This window comes from Corapipo altera, unplaced genomic scaffold, assembly GCF_003945725.1.
Source record: "Corapipo altera isolate COAL_440 unplaced genomic scaffold, ASM394572v1 75, whole genome shotgun sequence".
Taxonomy (NCBI): domain Eukaryota; kingdom Metazoa; phylum Chordata; class Aves; order Passeriformes; family Pipridae; genus Corapipo; species Corapipo altera.
Genome location: NW_020884887.1, coordinates 3,076,732 through 3,092,835, shown reverse-complemented (window position 1 = coordinate 3,092,835; position 16,104 = coordinate 3,076,732).

The window sequence follows — 16,104 nt, the reverse complement described above, 5'->3', positions numbered from 1 at the left end:
CGTGTGTACACCGTGCTGTAAAGGCAATGGGAGCTCTGCTGGCAGTGGGTGGTTAAAGCCCTGTTTGATTCTTTTGGAATTAGAATGTTGCTGGAACTTATACAGAGAAAACATCCAAAATGCAGTGAAGGTTTTAGGTAAACATTTAATAAAAATGTCATGCTTCTACTGCTTAGTAGATCTCAGGCAACATTTGAAAGGAAAATCTTTGTAGCTTTCAGGCATATAAAAGTGTCTGAGAATTTAAACAGACTTGAATTTTGGAGTATTACAGGGAAAAAAAAAAGCTATCTAGAGGAGTTTCTGTCACATTTGAGACAAACTGCCTTCAACTGTAACATGAGTCTCTCTTGGGGAGTCCTGTCTGACACCCTCTTGGTTACAAGGAATGTCAAATTAGAATTCATTTTCAACACAGAACACTTGATAATCTCATATGTACCTTAAAGTGGGCTTTGGGACTCAGCTGAAACTTCAAGAGGAATCCTTTTAAGGCTTAATCTTCCTATAAGCAATCCTTAAGACTCTGCACAGATAGCTCATTCCAAAGGAGCCCTCAGCTGCCAGAAGACTTATTTGTGAAGCCTCTAACCAGGCCTGGACTTTGAGGGCTGGGAGCTGGTGCACTCAGGAATTCAGAGCTGTGAGCAGAGCTGATGGGATCGTGTTCTCCACCATTTTAGAAATGTTGGATGTTGTGATGCTTGTTATGTGGCTGTGATCCATGTGAGATTTGGATGCTGTACAGAGGATGTCTCCGTGTGTCTTCCTGGGGAGAGGTGACGTATCCTAAAGCGTTCCTTTCATTTCCTCAGTGGGAAAGGGTCCATTGCATCAGATTGGCAAGTATTTTGGACTGACTAGGTACACGTGCCAACAACTCTCTAGAGTACAACAGGAAGCATGGCTACTGGAGAACATCTTTGAAGGATGTTCTTGTTCAGCAAAGGATTTTGTATTTTTAGTTGCAAAACAGAACACTGAGTGGAAGAGCAGCAGAAATATCTCTGCAGAGAACCTCAGTGTGTACTGGGTCGAGTCAGGGAGGAAGGAGAAGAGCATACCAGGAGAAGGATGTGTACAGCAGTAGCATTTTGGAAAATGTTTGCTGTTCATAGGCTTGGTTGGCTAAATGTACATCCACCGAGGTTGACTTTCCCATTCATACTATGACATGGTCATCTTTGAATACAATGAACTTGAATAACATGAATGATGAAAACCTTGACATTAGCTGGTTAGAGCCTGGTTCTAATAATTGCTGAGCTTGTGGATTCATTCCCTGTATGGGCTGTTCACTCAAGAGTTGGACTTGAAGATCCTTGTTGGTCCCTTCCAACTCAGAATAATATGTGATTCTGTAAAATACAGTTTTAGTTGGAGGAGTGAATCCGGATCTCCAAACTCTGCATGTCTTTGCTGAGCAGATTCTGCTTTTTTATATGCCATTTTCTAGCAAGTTGTATCCGCATGTATTTGCTTTATTCTTGTAAATGTTCTGAGGGGAGAAACAATAAATGGTGATTAAGTTTTGAACAGTAACATCTTAGAGAACACATAACATCTGCCACCATTTAGAAATCTATCTCTTGGTTACAGGAGCCTAAAGGAAATAGAAATAGCTTTTGTTTTCCCTGTGTTTATTACCTGTCTTGTGTTCCTTCTATTAAATTTGTATCTAAAATTCAGTTGTCTATTCAGTAAATGTTAATATTAGTCAGTTCCTAGATGATATAAATATTGATTTACTCTAACAGAGAAGAGAATCAGCTTCTTCGAGTATGTGGAAACACTCAGTTGAAGATTTTATTCTGAAAGCCTGTGCACTGTGTGTGCCTTTGAAATGTGTTATACATGGTGAGTGAACCAGGGATGCTTAAACAGTGAAAGCAGTTGCTTTATTTCAGTGCTTAATATCTTCTAGAGTATCCTGTGCAGCAGCACCAGAAAATATGTCATGCTGAATGCAAACTCCCCAGCTATATTCAATTGAATAAACAAAAGTTGAGTAAATAAGGCCATGAAAAACAGTAGTCTGTTCTGCTCTTTGAATGTCCTGCTATACTCATTAGATTCAAAGAGAAGCTAAAAATGTTGTACCTATTGCTGTAGGGGGGAAATAAAACTACAAAAGGATAAAGTGCTCTGTATTGTATTTCATTCACATTCCAATTAACCATGGAGTTTGTTTTTGAGGGTTATAGTCTTCTGCTCATATAGGCACAGAAGTTAAAGGAAGTGAATAAGGGCTGCTATGTAGCTGTGTTTCTTCTGTTGTGCTGTACTTCTACTTTCACAAGATTCAATGTAAGGTCTTCTTCAGTGGAGGACTACATTTGCTACAGCAGCAAGGTAAGTTTTATTCTTACCCAGGCAGGATGCCTCATGGAGAGATACCATATGGGGAGCTTATATTTTTAGTGGGCTCTGAGCCTATTCCAAACCTGTGGAAATCAGATGTGGAAGGAGTGGCTCCTTGACTTAGAATTGTGGGCCTCTTTAATACTCAGTCAAAAAAGCTCGAGCACTTCCTGGCATCCTGCTAGAATCTCACAATTACATAAAACTTTGTGTTGTTAGTTTGGGGTTGGTTTTAGTTGGTTTGGGTTTAGTGATTTTTTTCTTCAGATTGTTTTAAAACACTCAAGCTTGTTGTGATCCTCTGTCCATCCTCCTTTCTCAAGAGCTAATAATGGGCTCGCTATAAATCTTCAGGAAGACCGTTACATAAAGTATGAGTATGGCTTTGTGTAATGGCTTCAGCATCCTGTTCTGCAACAACATCCCTGCAAAGCCATTGCACACACATGTGGTTTGGGGAGAGGGTCTCACCTGCTTAAGCTTCTAATTTTTTTTTCTCTGCTTTAATTCCTTCTTTGTACTTTGCCCAGTTATCCATGTTGCATGTCACAGGTTAATGCTCTGTTTGTAACTTTTTTAAACTTCAATCAGATCTCCTGTCCTTCATGTCTGCTACTTTATATTTCTCAGTGTTACTTTATCTGGAGGGTTTTTGTAAGCCGTTTAACACTTTGGAGCCAGGTTTGCCATTAGTTTTGGGTGCTGTTTAATCTCCATTTACTTCCAATTTACTTTGCTAGCAAATGCAGCTTCGTCTGTCAGGTCTGTTTTTCCTCTGTTGTACTTGTTTTAAATACTGACTTTGACCTGTGAGTGTAGAGATGAGCTTGACTCCAAGTCAGTCTCTACTCAAAAGAAAGCATTGCTTGGTTTTGTTCTTGTTGCTGTTACCTCCCTCCCCTTAGTTTTGTTACCTTCCTGTAGATTTTTTTCTAAGATCTTCAGACAGAAATACACATCTAAAACCTGTAACATTCTAGGTTAACTTTATTTTAAACATCTAAAGAGCTTTTTTTCTCCAGTGTTTCTCTAGTTTCCCATATATAACTGTTGGACTAATTAAAGATGCTATTTCTATGTGCAAGTCTGCTCTGCCTACTTACAGAACATCGTGGCAATAGCACAGTCATATAAATGTACTGCATTAGATGCCATTTTAGCAGTGTGAATAAATATATTTAGGGGAATGTAGTAGTCCTTACTTTTAATTTTTTTTACATCAAATTTCTAAAATTACTGAGAATAAATTCTTCACTTTCAGTGCAGAAAGTGAAAAAAAAAATGTGTGATTTGATGTATTTTCCTTTCATTTAGTGGGGGAATCTAATGTGTGAACAAGTTTATTTGCTGAAACTTGTGAAAGCAGAATTGTGTACTGAAAAAAAAAGGAAAATGCCTTACTTAGCAGGATAATTCTGTGAAGGGATTACATTTTTAAGAGGAGAATATGTTATATAATACAGAAGGATTAAAAAAACCCTGCATGAAAGATAGTTTTGTATTCCTATTCTACATATATGCTTGTGCAAACAGAATGAATTTAAAGTTAACCCTGTTAATTTTTGAATAAATGGGGAAATCCTAACTGTGTTCAAATTCATAGGTGGATGTGTGTTTTCTAGAGTTTGCAGCTTCCAAAAGGGAAGTGAAGCTTGGAATAGTCTTGTGCAACATGATTATTACAGACTTTAAATGGACATCTGTACAAGCATGTGTGTGCATCCTTTAGTGGATGGATGTTGTTGGAAATCTCAAGGAAGAATTGACTGAGTATGTGCAATTCAATGCAGTTGTATCAACTTATCCATATATGGTCTTGTACAAATAACTCAGTCTATATAAATAATAAAATTATTTTATTGGTGAAGAGGATACAAAATTAATGTCCATGTAGCTGTTAAACCTGAAGGAACTTTGATACATGTTTTCATGGCAAATATTGATGAATATACTTTATTTGCCTGTGTTTGTTTCTTATTCTTGTTTCACTGCTTTGATTCAGGAAAAAAATTTCAAACTGTCAGTGACATCTAATAGCATTTAATGTGGAAGTAATCGCCAAACTTCATTATTTTGACTTCTGATGGACAATTTTCTTTTTATGTAGATGTTTAGATACTACTAAGAAACCCACATTCAAGATAACCTGTTCAACCTTTAAGATAACCTGTTCAACCTCTAAGATAACCTGTTCAAGTTCTTGTTTGCAAGCTATTCCTTACCAGGTAGCTTTTTCTGCTATCAGCAGCTTCACATTTGTTTTGTCTGTTGTTTTTCTTTGCATCATTTCTCTGACACTAAAAATTAAAAATAAAAATAAATCATGTATGTCAGGAGGCAACCTGTCTAATTGTTTATAAAATATTAAGATGATAGGATAGACTCTTCACTCCTGAAATTTTACACAACAAGTGTAATCGTAACTGATTTAATATGTAACTCTGACTATTGTCCCTCTCCTTTCTGTGATTTTCCCATAGATCTCAAGGATATGCAGCTTTCAGGATATCTTTGTATCTCAGAGAAACTTACTGTCTGGTGGGAATAGTCATTTTGTTGGTACAATAAGAATAGCCAGGAATAAATTCCACTTACAGTCTAAAGTAAAAGACTTCTTGCAGGTGCCAGAAAAGGCACCATGTGCAAAGTTAGGGAGAAAACAAAAAACAGTAGGAAAAATGAGGTCTTTTTTATTTTTTGTCATTCTGTGGTGTGAGGGATTATATTTTGAAGGCTTTGTATAATTCAACTAAAATGCTTTTATTGTTTTCTGTCGCTTTTGGTGTTGCTGGAGACTCCATGCTGCTGTAATTTGGGAGCTTTTTATAATTTGAGGTGTTTCTCATGGATAGTTGTTCTTTGTAGGGAGTCTTGTCCTTGAACACGATGTACAGTTTCACACTCTTCTCTACACCACCTACTGGGTTTTTTTTAAACTACATGTCCCTTCCCACTTGAGTCACTGTGGGATGCAGAATATTCCAAGGTTTCTTTGGAATAAATTTCCAAATGATATCTAATGATATGGTGGATCTGTTTTATTTTGTATTTGTAGCTACAAAATAATCTTACCGTTTTAGCTTGTGAGGTTTATGACTTCCTCTGATTTCTTGTTGCTCTTGTCTGTAAATGCCTCACAAAAGTTTAAAACTCACAAGTCTTATCAAATAAACATGCACAGAATCCATTTTTATTTAATTGGCAAGCTGTCTAGGTGACTTAAAACTGTAGAAGCTGGGTTTCTTAGTATGTCTATAATTACAATGAGATAAAAAAAAGAAACTCCACAGTATTTATTTTACCTGTTTTATGGACTCTACTTGCAATTGTAAGAAAAGCTTCATCTTGGGGGTAAAACATACCTAAAGAAATAATGGCTCTGAAGATCATTCTTTAAATGGTTTAAAATACCATTGAGAGATATGAAAATTAATTCAAAATGTTACATTATCTATGGTTTAACATGGGAACTTTGTGATGGGAATTTCCCTTTAGCAGGATAATTTAAGTTTTTCCAAATAAATGAATCATGTGGGAATTCCTGTTAATTATAACTATATTTTTGTATTGTTGCATTCATTGCTAGATCAAATAAATAGCACTATTCAGAATACTGTGAGTCTTAATACCGCTTTATTTTTCTTAAAATTACGTAGTTTTTTTTAATTATTATTTTCATACGTACAGTATTATGAATTTTCTAGTGGTAGTGTACACTCTTACCTATTCAGCAAAGCTCTTATGTGCTGAAAAAATAGTTTAGGTCCAAGTCATGTGGAGGGTTTACCCATTTAAAGCCAGTGTACTTTAATTACTATGTGGACTGATGCAGAGCTTGTTTTGGGTAGCACTGAGGACAGTGAGTGCTGCTCAGTAAAACCATGATCTTTGAATGCCACTGCATTTGTGCAGAAATAATGTCAAGTCTTAAAGGTTTTTCGGTTTTATTTAAATTTTTGCTAAATAAACTCAAAGAAGTTATGTTTCCTCTGCATCTTGAGAACAGAGAATACAGTGGAAAGCAGACTAAAAAGGACTTTCAAGGAGACAGTCAAAGCAGCAGAAGTCTGGCTACATATCCAATACTGACAGCTTGAAACTGAGGAAGAACTACAGGATTCTTTTACTCAATTGTCAATGCAATTGGAAACCCAGTACAGGACAAATTAAAATGCAAATTGATATCTTTTAACTTGAAAAATGGGGAGTGTTGTGCTTTGATTTTATTTTATTTTATTTTTTTGTATGTGCTGGATTTATATATATATATGTGTGCACACACTGGTTTTGGTGCCAACTAAGTACCTTTTGCATTTCTATAAATTGGGGACATTTTTAACTTAAACTTTTGCTTTTTCAGGATGTGGAAAGTGCTGCCTGTATGTCTTGACACTGGAATTATTTGTATTTTTCTCTACTAACACTCAACTTAAAGACTTTTTCCACTTTTAAAGGGTTGGTGAGATTTTGCAGAGAAGTTTGCATTGCTACTTTAAATCATTCTTGCAACACTTGTTGTTTATGTGGTTATTTATTGGACCATCTTTCAAACAGGAGAAGCAAATAATGGAGGTTGATAAAAACCCTAAATAGAAACAAATAGAAATAGACATTTTCTAGACTAGAAGTTTATATAAATATTAAAAAATTATAGAGGAAAATATAGAAAAATATAAACAGAAGTGTCTTGCTTTGTTCTTGTTTTTCTCTGGATTTTGTTTGCTTGCTGGGTTTAATTCTAATTTACTGATATCTTTTGCAGGATGGTATTACAAAAAGTTGAAAAACCAAAGAGAGGCAGTGAGCCACAGTCTGGAGCAGTGACATTTCTCAGCAAGTTTTACTCAAGTAAAAATGTACTATGTATTTATTTTAGTTGTTTAATATATATTATACCAGGAGATGGAAGTTGTAGTGTCTTCTCCTGGTTTCCTGAAGTCTGAGCTGAGTTTAACCCATCTCCAAGTGCTCTTGTGGTTTCCTCAGGGTGCATCAAGATACATTATTCCTCCTCGGAGCAAGTAATAGACCAAGTGACCCTTGTAATTCCCAGCTTAGGAAGAGAGAAGTCAGTCTTTGGTGGTTTTCTAATTGATCCACTGTGACCAGTGTTAAACATCCCACCTCCACCTCTTCATGGCTTATTAGCTCTCATGTGGCTGATTCCAGCTAAATTAGGAACTTTCCTGCATAGTTCAGCATTCTGAGTTGCTTATCTCTTTCTGGAAGTCCAACTTTGGCTCAAACTTTGGGAGGTGCATAAATGTGCTTTGTTAAAATCTTTCCTGCTGTTCTCCATGTCTCAAGAGCTTCCCCTTTCACAGAACTTTTAACTGTAGCACACTTTCACACAGAGCATTTTTCCTTACTTGTTTTCTTTTCAGGAGAATATGCCTTTTTGTGTTTGCTTAGCATTTCTGGAGTTTGCAGGGACTTCACTTAGTAACAGAAAAAAAAGAATAATCACTGGTTCATAGTAAAAACTTCGCAGTTGTTGGGTCTTGTTATTAATTATTTGAATGTTTTTGTCATGGTATTTTTATTAGCACACAATACTTAAATAAACATGTTTTCATTATAGTTTCTCCTGTAGCAAAACTACAGAAAAATAAGTTCTGTGTCTCTGGAGGAACTGTGTGCAGCTCATTTGGGTGGCCTGTGTCAAGGGTACACACATTTCATGGTCTGATGGGACAATGAGAGCTTTGCATAGAGCAGAAATCTCCTTAGGTTCTGTCTATCTCTCATATATATATATATATTTATATAATTTTTTTGGTGATAAATAGCAAGGTAATTTACCCAATTACATGAAAGAAAAATTACAAAGAAAAAAAAACCAACAACCCCCAAACTTCATTTGAGAGAGACGGTGGGGATTAGTGGAGTGATGACCCCATATGATATTAGTTTGTAAGGTCAGTTCTTATCTCCAAAACCAGATTTGTTCTCTGCTTTACAGATGCAATGGTTAAAAGACTCATAGTTTTATTATTTTAGAATTTGGTAATTTCTTCCTCTCCTTCCTACTGAGGATTGATGGACATCTGACGTGTCCAAGGTCACAGCAACTTCAGCTGCATAGATTCGGGTGCTGGTATGTATATATATATATATATTTCTGGGTGATTCTTTCTCATAAGACTGGAATAGATGGCACTCACTGATCTGTGAAATTCTATATGTGTCTGTGATTGTTGTTTTATAAATAAAAAATCCTCACCTGGGCTGTTTCATTATAGTAAAGTGGTGACTTCTACCACGTGCCAAGAAATAACTTTGTGTATGCAAATTAGTTCCTCCTGAAAACACTAATTTTCAATTCCTCTGACGATTTTCATGTTATGTCACAGAAAACATTTTGAATCTAAGTTGATATGTTTTCCTTGAACGTATAGCTGAAGGGCTAATAATTTAAGATAAATACTTTTTTTTTCCTGAAGTGGACAGAATACTCAGATATTAATGATCACATCTTTTATTAAAAACAAACAAACAAACAAACAAACTCTCAAACAAACAAAAAAAGAACATTCAAAGGAAGAGGAATATTACCGTAAAAAGTTGAGGACTAAGAAAGGAATTGGAGAAAAGTGACTTCACAGAATGTGAACATGTTTTAAAAAGAAGGGTTTCAGGAGCAAAAGAAAAATTCTTTTTATATCATGTGGCCTGATGTGCAGTGAAAAGGATTAAATTGAATATTGATTTTTGGAAAGGTATGACTATGCTGTTAAAATTATAAAGAAGAAAACCCTCAATACTATACAAGAAAACAATGAGAGAATTGATCCCCAAGGAGAGTTGTAACTGAGGGCCATATTCCAGTTGCCAGGTCCTCAAGGGAGTCATGGTTTCTGTAAGTGGCAGAAATGCATTAGGCTGATGATGACAATCAAGGAAAAAGTATCCAAGTAATTCCTAGTGAGGGTGAGAATGTGAAGCTAATGATGAAGAATTTCCACCTAGAAAACCTCAGCAGTAATAAAGAGCTGATGTCCAGCGTGATGAAGGATGAAATGCAAGGGAGTAGAGAGTATGGAGAGACTAGACCATTTTTCAAGTTTGCCAAAGATAAGATGGATGAAAGAATTAATCCCGCATAATTAAAGATGTGAAAATTACTTGAGTAGGCTGAAGCTTAAGCAATTGAAGTGATTCTTTTCAAAAACATAATTTAGTTTTCAAGGGGTTATAGAGAATTAACTGGCTAATGAGATTTGTATGAACCATGTCATGGAAGCCTCAAAAAGGTTCCAAACTAGAAGATCTGTTTTCTTTAGCAGTGGCCTCAGATATATAGAGAGATGGTTTTAACTTCTTCATTCCAAGTGGGGTTTTTGGACTAGATATGCATTAGTCAAGGTTTATGTAATACTGTCTTTTCACTTCTAGGAGTGAGAAATCCATTTTGTAAGGATAAGAAGGGGAGATGGAATTTGAGTGCTAGAGGATGGGACAGGGATGAAATAAAATATGAGGGCAAAAGTACAGTCCTAAAAATCTCTCCTTAGCTTCTCTCTGTTCAGAATTCATAGGTATGTGATGAGGCATTAAAAAAATAATTTTTGTGAGTTTTTATTACTTTTAAAAAGCCTTTTTCTTGAAAGGACCAAACAGCTTGGATCTTACCTATGTCATGCACAAAGTACAGGTCATCAACTACTGTTTTATTTTTCATGGCACAAGATATTACTGTGTTCTCCTGCTATCCCATGGTGGAAGCACAGCTTTTGTTTCAGTGCCTTCTTCCCTCCAAGATATTTATATCCACGTCAACTCTATTTCCAGCCAGCTGTAGGTTAAGAAAAGGAGTTTGCAACACTTAACTCCTCTTTTTATAGTGTGTTATAAGGCAGAAGGTGCTTTTGGTTCACTAGAGCATGAGAGAGTGTGTTAGGGAGCATGGTTTTAGCATTGAGACTTGATCTGTATACTATCCTTCCCAGTGAGAATACCTCATGGAAAAACAGTGAGATGGTTTTTCAGACCTTATTCAAAGACCTTTTTAAAAAAAAACAAAAACAAAAAACACCCCAAAGCAACCATAAAATTGCTCCAGATTCCAAGTCAGAATATCAGCTCTACCAGATAAGACTCTAATCAGTATTCATACAATAATGCTTTCCCTATTCTTTATTGGGACCTAAGCCTGTATTAGTCATACAGAGTATCAGGGAACATCACTAGAAATTTGTGGCAGCAGCAGTAGGGAAGAAGGAAGATGCTGATATGTCTAAATGCAGGTGCTCAGATGTTATTGGACCTCAGCCCAACTCGTCAATTCTGTGCACAAATGAAGGTGTTCTTGTTCTGAGCCCCTTATTATGTAGAGGGACACGGATTTTAGGAGTGTGAAGTGCCAGCCTGTAGCTACGAGTGGAGAAACTGGACATGTGGCCCTGGCCAGGAGATGTTGCAAAGCTCAGAAACAGACTTCACTGTTGTGCTTATGGATTCCCCTTCACAAAAACAGAGAATAAAACCTACTGTTGCCTCCTCATCAGCTTCTGGCAAGCAAGTGGCAGAGTGGTAGATATCCTGGAAATTCAATTGAGTAGATTTAGGGGTGGGATTTGGAAGCCACTGTGGACAATACAAATAATTTAATATCTGTGCAGTTGTGACTAGTGGAAAAAAATCTGTTGTGGCATAAATCAAGAAGCAATAAAGCATTTTGCCTCCTTGCTATCCATCCAAGTTTTTTTTTTGACAAATAATGTTGCTTTTTTCTCTGTGTTGCTTTTGGCTCTCAACCTTTTGCCCGTGTGGTGCTGCACACATGCTAGTTATGTCTCTACTGTCTTCAGTATTTGTTAACTTAGGTGTTTTCCTCACTGGCTCAAAGATAGTTTGTTTTACTTTGTTATTGAATAAATGGGTGTCAGCTCTACCAGTGCAAAATCTTAAATAGGAGCAGGGTACTTTGATTCCTCTGAGGCTTCTATAAAGAGCAGTATGACAAACTACATTCCTCTGGAGGTGATTATTTCATATGGCTTAGCTTACCTTGTGTAAAATGCTTTGGCTTCATTGTTCTCTTCCAATGGGAAGTTTTGCTGTATTAGTTATCCCATGATGAAAACAAGTTTTCCTTTGACAGCAAGAGTAGTCTTAGAGAACTGCTCAGCCATCTCAGCAGTTGCTCCATGGAGTGCCATCATACAGTATTAGGTTGCCATTTATTTCTTAGAGGGAACAGAAAGAAACCCTTTTATTATATTGAATTCTTAAGTTATGAATAATGCTGCTTTTCCTGATGGAAAAGAATTAGTTGGTTTGCAATTTTCACTATGTAGATATGTTACTATTTAAGATTAAAATGCCTTAAAAATAGAAATAACCTAGTGATGATAACTTGACACTTCTTGATGCAGATTGTGTTCCTTATTTAGAGAGTGTTTGCATCCTTCTTGCTGCTGTTTCTGGCCACCTGTCCATCCATCAGACCTGACCATGAGCTGGGTTAATCAGTGTTTGAGCAGGAGAGGCTTTTCTTTCTTCTCTATTCTTTGTGGGATTTCAGACTATGGAACATGCAGAGCATGGTTCCTTGTGCACATCCCAAGAACCAGTGGGATTTTTGTTTTATCTGAGCAGAGAAAGAAAACCCCCTTCTGCCCCGCTCCTTGAATTGTCTTTCCTTTCCCAGTGTGTTTAGGGTTTGCATAAGGTCAGGTAAATCAGTCTTTATACATGCTGAGGAACAACTTGGAGAGATGCAGTTAATTATGTGAGTTCTTTACTGTCTTCTGACATACCCTGTATCCAGGTAAATAATGCAGAGATGCAGGGGAGAAAAGAAAAAAAAAAGGAAATACTGTGGCATGTTTTCTTTCTGTTACATCAACATTAAGGCTGAGGATTAAAAAAATATAAGTGGAACATGAGATCTGTCATGTGAACTGCAAAGAAAGACACTCTTGTCTAGATCACAATGTGGCAAACTTGTAGAAATTTAAATATTTATAGTAGTTTAAAGAATGACAGCTAATGTTTAAGTTTTGCTACAACTGTTACAAATCATATTCCCTGGGTGTTTATTGTTCTTGGAGTTTCTTTTGTTTGCTTGTTCTTACACAATGTTTTTTGAGTCTCACATTCACATTCTGGAGGAGAATTCAACCAGATTAGATAGCATAAATTTAAGTATGGAATCACTCTTTATTTTCTGTTGGTATTACAAAATGATATGCAAACTGTCCTGTGAAGCCTTTGCTTTAGAAACTCAGCATCTCTGAGTTTTTAAAGAAGTTTCTTCAGAGTTGCATCACTGAAGAAATGTATCCCTTCCCCCACCCCCTCCTGGTAATGGAATTTGAGCAATCCTGCCTACTGACTGGAAAAGCAAATTTGCTTTGTCCTTTATGTGCTGTATTTATCCTTCACAAATATCCACAAAATTCTACAGGGATTTGGCCAAGAAAGTTGGATCATTCCTCCCAGAGAAGAAATTTGTAAATCTGGGAGGGTGGTGCTGTTTGTACAAGATCTAAAAGCAGCTTTCAGAATTTGCTAGAGAGGCTTGTGTAGCTTTAAGTAAGGAGATTATGTAAAATGCTGACTAAAGCTGAGAGCTTGCAAAGGCTTTGCCTAGCAGAAAATTAATAAATAGCTTTTGAGTTCTCCCAAGGCAAGGACTTCTTAATATGACATGTTTCAGTTTCCTTGTTTGGCCATTACTCAACCCAACTTTCCTCATTTCGTCTGTGTCAATCTTGAGTTCATCTTTCATTAATACATTAATGATGGGCTTTCTTCTAGCTTGAATATATTTTTCTGGGTATTCATTTTATTTCTGAGCACTAAAACAGAATGTCCTTACCCTTATACCAATCCCACTTGATTAAAAATAAAACATAGGTATTTGAATTTGTATTTAGATGTTTGTTTGAAAATTTGTTTGAAAGCAACCACTAGTGATGGGTTGGGTTTGTTTGGGGTTTTTTCTTGGCATGTCTTTACTGATTGAAAAATTGATTGTATTTTTAGGCTCAATACTAGGAGATAAGAAAAATGAAATTAACTTGAATTGGAATAAAAAACTCCAACTGAAACTTGAATAAGACTTTACAAAAGTTTTTCGAGTAAATTTAAGTATTTCAGTAAAAGTTTTAGTGAACCTTTTATATAAGAATATGCAAAGGACAGAACTAAGAGTGTACTGCCCAAAACTTCAGAACATACATTTTTTGTTATACTTTTGTTTCAGGACAAATTAGCAGTTTTCTGTAGGGAACTGCTTTGCTCTTGTGTTTACTGACCTGCTTTTAACCCTTTGTGTTCTGCATGTCATATTCTCTAACTCAGCTTTTCACTGGACCATATAAGTAATTTATATTCCCATTCAAACATTCCCTGTAGCAAAATGCCTCGTGGATGACAAATAAAAAGCTTGTGCACAACCACTTTAATGCTTTGCAACAGCAGCAGGGTAGGAAGGGAGAGGAGAAAACTCTGCTTTAGGAAGAAGCTGCCCTGCTCAGCCTTTGCCAGAGGGATCTCCAGGGGTGCAGCAGTGGAGAGGAGGTGTGATGAGAGCAGGATTTGGGCACTGTGTGCTCAGAGAATGAAAGGAGGAAAGCAGCCCTGGCTGCTCCTGGGTGGGCAGGCAGACAGTGCCTTCAGCCAGCCAGGAACTTCTCTGCCCAGGGGAGGATAAATTGAAGAATTTTTCTGCAGCAGCATACATAGCAGGGATCCCATTTTATTACTTTGCTTTACAAGATTATTTTGGACTTCAAAAAGTATGATTTGAATAAACAACTGCATGCTACTGTTGAAAGTTTTTGTCCCATAACTTCACAAACATAGTTGAGTAGGATCACTGAGCAGGTGATGACCTGGCACATCTTAGACTTGTACTCTGAGGATCAGGTTTCCACATTTCATTACTATATTTTAGATGTCTTGTCAATAAGCTACTGTAAAAACTTTTATTTTGTTGAATTCAGTTGCTTGGAAAATATACTGGCTATAGAAATCAAATTGGGCCCAATTCTGTCTTCAATAAAGCTTAAAGAAAAAAGTTCTATTGAAGTAAATGGATATCATAAGCATTCTCAATTCATTATTGAATGCAGTATACTAGAGAAGCATGGATATAAGAACTACCTTTTGATCATGTTTCTTGAATAGCAGCTTAGTTTGAGTGTACAGTCTCTTTTTTATTAGCTTTCATGACAAACATCAAAGAAACGAATGTTTCTATAAACTTCTATTTGTAGAAATTGTATAGAAAGTATCCCTCATTAATTCAGAACCACTGAATCAGTTGTCAAAGAGACCAACTGTGAATTCTGATAATTGCCTAATTAATCTAATGATACATTTTTCCTATCATGATCCATCTAATACATTTCTGCACTGGATTTAAATTCTGCAGCTGAGTTGTCTTGATGCCGGTTTTGGATAGTGACTTTTAAAATTGAAATATGCTTAGGTGCATTAATAAAGCTGAGCAAGTAGAAGTCATTTTCCAATAACTCAATTATTCTCGGTAAATGTATGGAAATAAATGATCTCAAGGATGTGGGGGTTTCGTTATTATTCATCCGGTAGGTTTCTAATTGACTAGTAGAACTTGGTTAACTGGTATTTCTTCTATTCATCATTATTCTGCCCAGGTGGAGAATGTACTGGAGTATTGAAATGGGAGCTGGCAGTCTTGGGAGATTGAGAATTCTTGCAGCTCCAAGGGTGGCCAAACTATGTACTGCTGTTTTGGGATAATTAGCCTACTTTGTATAGTTATTCTGATGTCTTTTTCCTAAGCTTTGATTCCAGGCAGTTCTGTAGTTGTGCAAATCACAAAACAGAGCCTTAAATGCATCTCCCCAAAAGGGTTCAGAACGAATTAGTCTGCCAAGCATACATGTGTGGATAATCAATTAAACTAATATAGGCTTGATTTAAAACAAAACAAATAATTAGGCACGTACCACAGGTTAGTGCTAAAATATAGGCTAAAGGGAAATAGTGCAGTTACAAATGTGCTGCTAATAGATAACTCCTGTCATTTGGTAGAGCTAACTTGATATCAATTTCAACTTTATTATTGTGTCTGTGAGTAGTAGAAAATTTCAGAGACTAAATGGGAATTGGAAAACAAATAATTGCCAGCAATTTGGGATTTCTTTTTCATTGCAAAATTATTTTCTTTCTGCACTTTCTGTACAGCAGGACCAATAGTAGATCCTTTTTTTGGGGGGAGGAAAAAGGTTACCAGTGGTCTTCCAGCTCCTGTTCTATCCAGAGAACTGACAAATAATGATCTTACACATTGAGCAGCCTCTGTCACTTGAAGAGGTTTTCCATTCTCCACAGCACTGATATTATAAAATTTGTTTTGTTTCAACATAAGCAGTGTCTTGAGAAGAAAAGTGGCTTTTAAATCTGAAATTTTGTATACCACTGGATTCTTTTCACCTTCTCCACTGTTTAGCAATCCTTATGGGCAAATTTAAAAAATATATTATGTAAATAAAAGCAGCAAAGGTAAGGATGATAGATGACTGAAAGGATTAACCTTTAGTGGTAAGCAAGTGCTGCCATGATATCGTCTTTGGAAAGTTACTTCTGCTGCAGCTGATATTTTGGATATCCTAATAGAACTTCAGTGCAATGATTTCTACATACTTATAACAGAAAAAGAATCTTTCACATGAAGTTTAATCTTGTCCTCACCTCTTACAGCAGAGATTGACTCTAAAAGAAAAGGAATATGTGGGGACAGGGAGTCTA